This window comes from Macaca thibetana, chromosome 6 (assembly GCF_024542745.1).
Source record: "Macaca thibetana thibetana isolate TM-01 chromosome 6, ASM2454274v1, whole genome shotgun sequence".
Lineage (NCBI taxonomy): Eukaryota > Metazoa > Chordata > Mammalia > Primates > Cercopithecidae > Macaca > Macaca thibetana.
In genome coordinates this window covers 37166998-37175991 of record NC_065583.1, presented here as the reverse complement: position 1 = coordinate 37175991, position 8994 = coordinate 37166998, and the positions used below count along the sequence as shown (strand labels likewise).

Below are 8994 nucleotides of genomic sequence, written 5' to 3'. Positions count from 1 at the left end.
TTTTAGTAAAAATTATTTGCATAGCAACTTGGGCGATGAAATGGATGAGAAAAGAGACACAAGATGAAAAGGTCAGATAGGAAATTAATGTACTAGACTTGGGTTATCTTTAAAAATCTATGCAAAGGTGATTACTGTAAAAGTAAAAAGGAGGAGGCCGGGCGCGGTGGCTCAAGCCTGTAATCCCAGCACTTTGGGAGGCCGAGGCGGGTGGATCACGAAGTCAGGAGATCGAGACCATCCTGGCTAACATGGTGAAACCCCGTTTCTACTAAAAATACAAAAAACTCGCCGGGCGTGGTGGCGGGCGCCTGTAGTCCCAGCTACTCGGAGGCTGAGGCAGGAGAATGGCGTAAACCCGGGAGGCGGAGCTTGCAGTGAGCCGAGATCGCGCCACTGCACTCCAGCCTGGGTGACACAGCGAGACTCCGTCTCAAAAAAAAAAAAATAAAAAATAAAAAAAAATAAAAAGGAGGGAGGCAGATATAGCAAACATCTATTAAAAATCTTGATGGTCTGGGTGTTTTCAGACACTTCCTGCCATGGTTATACATTTTAAGGATTTTTCTGAAACCCAATTCTGTTGTTACTGCAACATATAAGTTGGGACAGCTTCTAACCCCCATCTGACACTCAGGCCATTTACAATGGGGGAGTCATAGAGTGGTTCCTGCAGTCTGCAGCTCTTGGGCCCCAAGTCTTAAGACTGGGTTATACATAGCTTCTGCATTGCATTAACATATGATATTTTGCTACTCCAGAAAGTTTATGAATTCAGGCAGGAGGTATGACTAGACGTATAGTAGATGCACCTGACAGCAGTAACTTAACCTAAGCATATCCTGAGCATGATCTTGTATGGTAGATGCATCTGAGAGCAATAACTTACCTTAAGCATATCCTGTATGCCAGATACACCTGACAGTAATAGCTTAACTTAAGAAACGAGGGTTACCACATTGAAGTTGTTATGGGAGGGCAGTAAGTAAAAGTGCTATATAAACAGCATGCTTTTTACAAGCTGTTGCAATTCTCCTGTCCAGCCCACTGCCACTGGATTACCCTGGTGAGTAAGTATCCACAAATAAACCTCTGTTTAATTCACTGTCTCCAGATCTCCTCTTTGGCCTCTTGAACCTGGTGTCATCCCTACTGAAGGTAAAAAGGTAAAAGGTAAAAAGGACCCAGTATGACATGACATCAAATGCTCTTTTCAAATAACTCTTGAGCACTCATTTCCCATTTTCCCATTTCTTGTATTTTCTAAGAGGAGGGTTGGGAAATAGTACTGAAATAAAACATTTATGGATCTTGTGAGGAGGAGAATGTGCCATTTAAGGACTTTTGGGTCTTAGCCCAAAGCAGTGTACATAAAGTTCCTGATGAATATGGAGGGCTTTGAATGCTTATGTCAGGAGTTTGCATTTAATTCTTCAAGACTTCTTTGTTACATCAAATGCCTGGAGCAGCAACAGCTGCATCACCTAAGAGTTTGCTGTGAAATTAAGAGTTATCAGGCCCCATCTACTGAATAAGAATCTACATTTTAATAAGATCCCCCAAACCATCCATATACACATTAAAGTTTGAGATACAATAATATAGACCAATGGCCCACTAAGTTGACTACACTTGGGAATCATTTGGGAAGCTTTATAAATTACTGGCATTGGGATATATCCCCAGAAATTCTGATTTAATTGATATTGTGTGATATGAGCATTTGGATTTTTAAAACTTCCCAATATTCAACATATTTTGAGAACTACTATTCTCAGCCAATGGCTCCTAACTCTAATTGAACATTAGAATCATTTGAGATATTTAAATTCAACAACAACAAAAAAAGATGTTTGGATCCTAGCATCCACGAGTCTTAGTTAATTTTGGGTGCTGTTTCTAATTCTTTTTTATAATTTCCCATGTAATTCTAATTTGCTGCAAGCATTGAGAACCTTTACTTTTAGGCCTCTGGAAGATACACCTGGAAGCTATTTTTCCAAAAGTGGAATAGAGGCCTGGAAGAAATTAAGTGACTTCTTGAAAGCAAACTAGAGTCGAGAACTTCTAGATTGCTGCTCTAACTACAAGATACTCTTCAGTTCCCATCTTCAAGACGAATAGCACAACATTGTGCAAGTTATAAGCATTACCATTCCTCATACAAGGTTTTTATTGCTTGTTCAACTCCACTGGGTATTGTGAATTCTGTGACATTTGCAAATTCAAAAAGCACCATATTATCTATACATTTCACATTGCTTGTTGAAAGCAAATATTACTCACTGTATTGTACAACTCCCTCATCTCTGCATATTACATTTTAAGAATCCACTAACAGATTTCTTCCCTCTACTCCAGAGCACTACCAATGCATCTCTGCAAGCTTGACTTCTCCTCTTGCCTGAAGAGACTTGGAGACTAAACAGTCTTTTCTCAAGTCTTTGCAATCGGCCTGTATTCTCCGTATAAACACTAGTTTCAGCCTTTATTTTTAGAGTTTTATAATACACTCTGATAAATGCTTTCCTCCTAAGGGCTTGTCAGGAGCAAGGGTGATTGATAAACTGTTTCAAAGGAAAGAGAAAAACGTTCTGTCTAATATCTGCCATTGTGGCAGATTACATAAATAATGTCCTAAAGCTAATCGGTACTAAATGGATTTTGTATTTTAAATGCTTGCTTCAGCCAGCCAGGTATGAATTACATTTCTTTATCAAAATCATTATGAGGGCCGCCTTGACTTGTAAAATCTAGCACATAAATACAGGACACTGAATGGTGCTAGTTGTGTGTACTTGCATTATTAGGGCATCGTTTACTTTGAAAGCTCGTTAATCATCACTACATGTGAAAAGGCCTGCCATAGAAAAATAAAATGTTTGTCCTTGGTCATCAGCATGTCTACTTGGAGAGGTGTTGCTTTCTCAGTGTCAGGCGACTGGGGCTTCAGCTCTTCACTCCTTGTTTGCCTAGAATTCTAGGGACAGGATTCTTTTCAGCAGAGTTTTCTGATGTATGTCAACCAGAGTACTTTTAGGTGGTACATGAGTGAATATTTTGATTTTGGCAATTGCAACATTTGTTTGTCTTTGCATTAAGCCTGCTGATATATTTTACTTCCTACTTTGCCTGCCTCCAGGAGCTCAGAACCAGGAAAAACTAAAATAGATCAGAAGAAGGAGTGAAAAAGAAAGGAGCCAATGGAAGCATAAAGAGGAGGGATCTAATGTTAAAAAAGAGGTATTGATAAGTGCAGAAAAGTGTGTGTGGTGTGTGTGTGCGCATGCGTTTGTATGTGTGTGTCTAGAAGCTTCTTCTGAACTTTCTTCAATGGAAAGGTCCATCTCGCCTGACCACAGGAACAGCAGCTAGAGAGCTCTGCTCCCACTCCAGTGAGATGAGAACTTTACTCCTCTCTTAAGGGCTGAGTGAGATGGAACTTTAGAAAGCTCAGTGAAAAGAGTGACAGGCAACAATAAAGAAAGGTTTGGAAATTGTAGTGCAAGCAGTAATACTTGACTACAGGAGTTTTAGAAAAATTAAAGGTCTAAAGCTATGCAGCTCTGCAGGTATGTACACTAAACCTTTATGATAAAACAGCCATAGATACATTGCAGAAAGCCCTGAATTAGGAATTAATGACCACAGATACATTCCCCTGCTGCGTGCTTAAGTCACTATGACTGAGGAAAATCTCTTCTCTTCTGAGCCTCAATTTCCTCTTCTGTAAAATGCAACAGTGAGATTTTAAAAAATACGTTTCATTGTTATTTTGCAAAAGAATAAATCCAGTATGATAGTTTGTTGTTATTGTCGTATTTTTTTAAGTTGAATTTATGCCGTGAACTTCTATTTATGGCAAATGAAATAATTACTTTTCAACTTATAATCATGATACAATGTTTTGCTTTAGGTAAGTTTATTTAAATTAAAAAAATTTTACTTGAAGAAAACATAGTTAATACTTAAAGTAAGAATGGATGCTTTCATAAGGTTTATTCTGTGTCAGACACTGTTCTAAGGGCTTTATGTACATTAACTCATTTGATCCTTAAAATATGCAGAAAACATTATATTCGTTTTTTCCCAAATAAAGAGACTGAGACATAAGAGGTTAAGTATCTTGCACAATTCATGAGTAAAGGATGTCAGAGACTGAATCCAGATTCTCTGGCTCCGTAGTCAATGTGCTGTACAGTTAATCACTCCACATATTGCAGCATACATAGCAATACAGGAAGGGAGAATATGGCAAGAATATGAAGGATGCTACTCAAAAGACACTGCCCTAAGTTTTTGTTGGAATTACAGATTTGTTTCTTACTTAAATGTTAAGGTGGCTGCTCAAAAAATGATGTCATAGGTGAACAAATGAATGAATTTGTTTTCTGTATCACAACCAGTGATATCTCTCTAAACCTCAAATTATATCATTTAATTCTTCTGCTTAAACTCCTTTAGTGACTTCCTATGAAGGTCGTCAGATTAAATAAATAAAAACACAGAATACCCAGTTATTTTGATTTCAAATAAACAATGATTTTTTAATCATATCTTTTTAGTGATAAGATATATTTATACTAAAAATTATTTGTTGTTTATTTGAAATTCAAATTTGCTGGGCCTTCTACATTTTATCTGGCAACCTTGCTCTCAATCGCCCTCAGAATAATGTCCAAATTATTTAATTTTCTTTGGAGTTTGTGATGTCCTTGTAGCTTATTTCTTCAACTGCTTTTTACACCATTCCCCACTTAGACTTTATGTTCTAGACATACCTGAATATTTGCAGTTCCCTGAATGAATATTTTTCTCTAAACTTCTGGCCTTTTCACAGGATATTCTCTTATTCTTACTATTCTTCACCTAACTTTTTTGTCAGATCAGATTAGAAGTTGCTCCTCCAAAATGTAGGTTAGGAGCAACCATGCCTTGCTCTTCTCCAAGCAGAGTTCTCATTACACTGTCTAGTAATTGTCAGATAAACAATTGTAATTGTTTATCTCTCTCTAGACTTCAGGCTCTTTGAAGGTAGCGGAATATCCATGTTGCTTAGTGTTGCATCCTTTTGTCTGCCTGGCACATAATAGCATCTGAAGCAATATTTGTTGAATGAAATGATCTCACAAGTGTAATTATGGAGAAAGTTAGAGTCTCCTTGCCCACTTTGTTTATTCAGAAAACAAGGAGCCAACAAAGTATACGTAATAAAGAGACTATTGGTGCATATGTGTATTCTGCATGTTTTACCCATGTCAGATCCATTTTTTACATGAATATATTTAACATTAATACAAAGTTTTAAAATTTTGTTTTTCAGGTGTAGAGTATACATGATTGGCTCCTTTCAGCAGCAGTGTCTGTGTGGTTCAAACCAATGGTATAAAAAATTATGGCTTTAATCATTCTGATAAATCATTATAACTTTACAGCTTATTTATCAATTTCTACAGAATTTAGTATCAAGATGTAGTTTACCCAACTGATTCTATGTTTGCTTACTGGCAACCTTTATATAGTCTGAATGTATAAGACAATGATGAACACCACATAAAATCCAGACTGTATAGTACTAGTGCTGAGCAATTCAAGGCCTCTCAGGGATGTTCCTAGCAAATCTTCTTCTAGAACTTAGACTGATCAGTAGGCAATCATTAATGTAGCCATTTTTCACAGAGGACTACTGTACAGTCATTTGTGATTGTGCTATGCTAATGTGGATCTGGCACCTTCATCATGCAGCTCACTGAATATGAACTTGCAAATTGTTTTGCTGTATCAAGGTCAAGTTTCACCCAAATCAACACGAACATTTTCCATGAATTTAGAAAATGACAACTGGGCAGCCATGCTTGACTCTGGAGGCGGGGCTCAGATACCAGGCCAAATAGAGAATGAGCTAAAACAGGTCCAGTGTGGGAAACAGCTTTCCATAAGACACACCCCACCAGCGTGCCACGTTAATTTACCATTGTCGTGGCAACACTTGGAAATTGCTGCCTTCTTCCATGATAATGACCAAATGACTTGAAGTTGCCACTTTTTTGCTAGGAATTTCTGCATATAATTTAAAGTAGGTATAAATATGCATGCAGACATGCCTTTGAGCTCCACTCTGGGCACATTGCCTACGGGGTAGTCCTGCTCTGCAAGGAGCAGTACCTCTGCTGGCTGCTGTACACTGCAGCTTCAATAAAAGTTGCTGTGTAACACCACCAGTTCACCCTTGAATTCTTTCCTGGGCAAAGCCAAGAACCCCTGGGCAGAGCCAAAAACCATCCCAGGCTAAGCCTCAATTTTGGGTCTTGCTTGTCCTGCATAACTACCAGTTCCTTTCTGGATGATAAAGCTGGCTTCAAATAGAGAGCATAGAATTTTGAGTCAAACATCACTCTGAAGACTTTCTGGTTTTGTTAGTCTTTGAGCCTCCATCACCTTCTTTGTAAAATGGAACTAATAATATGAATTTTTGGAAAAGAATTGCTTTAGGTTTCTAACCTTTTAAAAATATTTTAAGCTCAGCCAATTTCATCAGAAAATGCTGTTTGTCTGCCTGTGTTTTTTGTGTGTGTACTGCCTGCCCACTTTTCTCTGCCTCTCTTTTATCTGCTTGGAAGTATATACACACACACACACACCCCTGGGAAATTGGAATGGAAACACCTCTGGTATCCATGGAGCAAGTACTGGCTCAAACCATCCATAGGTTAACTGAATATTAGCGAAGCCAACCTCCTCTGTACTGGTTTGACATTACTCCACTTTAGGATGTCTAAATATCAGAAAGTCTAGTGAGACAGATCACCTTATTTCTAATTGTTATCCCAAGTGATATCAAATGAACTTGATGAGGATCTTGATGAAGAGCTGATGGGAATGTAACCACTATCTTTCTATATCTTCATATTTCTCAACTATGAAGTTCTAATACCTAAAGAGTGTTACGCATGTCTATTTCTTGAAGCCTTAAAAAACCTGCTGAAAATACAAGTGTCTAAAATTTTATTGCCAGAACCAACAACTGGGAAAATATATATGACTAATAATGTTTATAGTAATTTGTTTCTAATAATGAAAATTTCAAAATAACAGAAATATCAAAAACTGGCAGAAATTAGTGGCTATGCTTTACAAATTTTATGATTGAGCAGGGCCATCAGAATCTTGCTCTAATAAAGCTATATGCTGGGAAGCCCCTGGCTTCACCTGGCTACACTGAAGACTGAGTGGATTAACAGCTTGAGATGTACCTGAAGTCCATTCATGGCACGCTGACTGGAAAGGTCTAAACTAAAGCATTTGCTTACAATGGGATATTTCAGTCGGCAAAAATCGTCATATAAATCTAAATGAAAAGATTTCTACAGCAGATTGCATGGGAAAAAAGGTGACAGTTAATTATACATAGTTTACACAATTTTTGCCTATGGGCATACCTGAAGAGCTGTCTGGAGAGAGTCAGCAATATCATATTATGAAGTGATAGGATTCTGGGTTCTAATATGTGTGTGTGTGTGTGTGTGTGTGTGTATAAAATATAAAAATTTTTACCAGTGTTTGCCACATCTACTGTGAGAATGAAGACCACTCTTGGCAGACTGTTGATATTTCAGAAAATGTCAACATCACTCTGAAGGGATGCATAGTTTTTGTGAAGGGCCCCAGAGGAAACCTGCAGAGGGACTTCAGTCACATCAATGTAGAACTTAGTCTCCTTGGAAAGGGAAAGAAGAGGCTCAAGGTTGACAGAAGGGGGGAAATAGAAAGAAAGTGGCTACTGTTTGCACTATTCGTAGTAACGTACAGAACATGATCAAAGGTGTTACACTGGACTTCCATTACAATATGAGGTCTGTGGATGCTCACTTCCCCATCCATGTCATTATCCCTGAGATTAGGTCTCGTGTTGAAATCAGACATTCCTTGGATAAGGCCAGATGAGGTGGCTCATGCCTGTAATCCCAGCACTTTGGGACACTGAGGTGGAGGATTGCCTGAGGTCAGGAGTTTGAGACCAGCCTGGCCAACATGGTGAAACCCGTCTCCACTAAAACTACAAAAAATTAGCCAGGCATGCTGACGGGCGTCTGTAAACCCAGCTACTTGAGAGACTGAGGCAGGAGAATCACTTGAACCCTGGAGGCTGAGGTTGCAGTGAGCCGAGATCACGCCATTGCACTCCAGCCTGGGCAACAAGAGTGAAACTCCATCTCAAATATATATATATATAAATATATATATATAATCTCCACAGGGTTCAGATGAGGCCAGGTGTTGCTTGTTCAGTATCTCAAGTCCTGAAAGATGACTTAGTCCTGGAAGGAAATGACATTGAACTTGCTTCAAATTCAACTGCTTTGATTCAGTAAGCCACAACAGCTAAAAACAAGAGTATCAGAAAAAATTTTGATGGCATCTATGTCTCTGTAAAAGGGACAGTTCAGCAAGCTGAATAAGTTGTAACAGTTGTCTGGTTACATAAACAAGATGCCAGATGATTCCAAAGAACTAATTGTGATAGTTAAATGATCCAATAAAAGACCTGTTGATTTGGAAAAAAAATACCATTATCAAGTATACTTTTCTCAAAATAATAACCCTATACAACAGAAGAGGGGTCTCACCTACTGTTGTTGGTCTTCAGTCTATCCTCCTCCACCCTATTTATTTCCCATCAGGTGATGGCCTTGCACTTTGGAAGATCAACTTCACTTTTCTGGGGATGTTTCATGATTAGTTCAACTGAACCTTGTTAATTCCATTTCTTTTTATCAGTGATTGATACAAGCAACTCTGTCTAAGGTAATAAGAACATGTCAATTTTTAGTTCACAAGAACTAGTTTAAGACTGGGGATCTGACTCAGTTTGAAACAATGAGATGGAATTAAAGTTTATTAGTGGTTTCTGGAAAAGTTTTCTTGTTTTTAAAACAGAGACTCAAGGAAGAGATTATCTCTTTTTTCTCTGTTTTTTTTTTTTTTTTTTTTTTT

At 38.1% G+C, this 8994-nt stretch overlaps 1 pseudogene; it reads left to right on the top strand.

The window, feature by feature from the left end:
• Positions 1 to 236: 236 nt before the first annotated feature.
• LOC126957260 (60S ribosomal protein L9-like) lies at positions 237 to 8459 on the top strand (annotated as a pseudogene).
• The last annotated feature ends 535 nt before the right edge of the window (positions 8460 to 8994 follow it).